A 1,143-nucleotide genomic window follows, 5' to 3' on the forward strand; every position below is an offset into this window, starting at 1 on the left:
TTTTTCATTTTGCGTCCCTGCCTGCAGCTGTGTGCTGTCACCCGGAGGCCAGCGAGGAGCTGATGGGGAGCATGAACTCCAACCAGGCTGCCCTCCTCTGGTCAGTGGGGGCATTATTATCTGGTCTGCCCAGTGCCCAGTTAAAAGGGGAAAAAGTAAGGTCTTTATTGCACCATAGCTCACAATGACCATAATATTATATCTGCAGCAGCTTGATAGGTTTATTGATCAATACAAATGACTCAGTGGGTGCTGAGAGCTCTGGCTTTCAAACTGCATAGTATGGTTTATTGTTCATGTAAAAACAGAACTGCTGCCGTCAAATCTATGTTTTGAACAGATTAATTTGTTGAGCATTTAAAAGACAGTTGGACAACACCATCTAAAAATCTTAGTGTGTGCCACTTGTGAGAGTCTGAAACCTGGTATATCTGTGCATTTATTTGCTGCTCAGGGACAGAGCAGGCTGAGGTTAAATTAAGTTTACTTGGTCTAGATTTAAGGCATGCAGGCAATCAGAGAAAGCAAACAAATCCAGAGAGGGAACGGACGCAAAGATAAAAACTTAAAAGAAGCAAACAAGAGCAGCGGCTGTGAGGGAGCAAATAAGGGGTAAATAGGCAAGCACTAGTGAAAGATGGCTGTATAACTCATACTAAAGGGAGGCTAATGAAAGCAATGAATTCAGGTGTTGCAACGTGGGTGTGGGCATCTAAGCAATAGACCTTTTTCCAGCCATTTTGACGTGAAATAGGGTAATCTAAGATGTTACCAATGATACTAATTAAGGCCCGTTCCATTTAGTGTTGCAAAGCCTTTCCAGTTAGACAACATGCACAATAGCAGCACCCTGACTCTGTTTGACCTGAATGGAATGGAACCTTACCCTACAATGTCGTGTCAAAATGCTGCTGTGAGGAGGAACTTGGTGTGCCAATACCTGACAACCAATGGGACCATATTCTTGATCTAGTCCACTCTTCTTCTGTGTGTGCTAGCCACAGCTTATTGCAATGTACTTCACTTTCAGAGTACATTATGCAAATGCCCAGTTCGCAAACATGTACCCAGGTAGCATTGATATTTGCAATAGGTGCAAACAGTCCAAACCTAACTGATTCCTGCCATCTGCCGTGCAGATTT

This window comes from Morone saxatilis, unplaced genomic scaffold, assembly GCF_004916995.1.
Source record: "Morone saxatilis isolate NCDOM2014 unplaced genomic scaffold, NCSU_SB_2.0 Contig9, whole genome shotgun sequence".
NCBI classification, from domain to species: Eukaryota; Metazoa; Chordata; class Actinopteri; family Moronidae; genus Morone; species Morone saxatilis.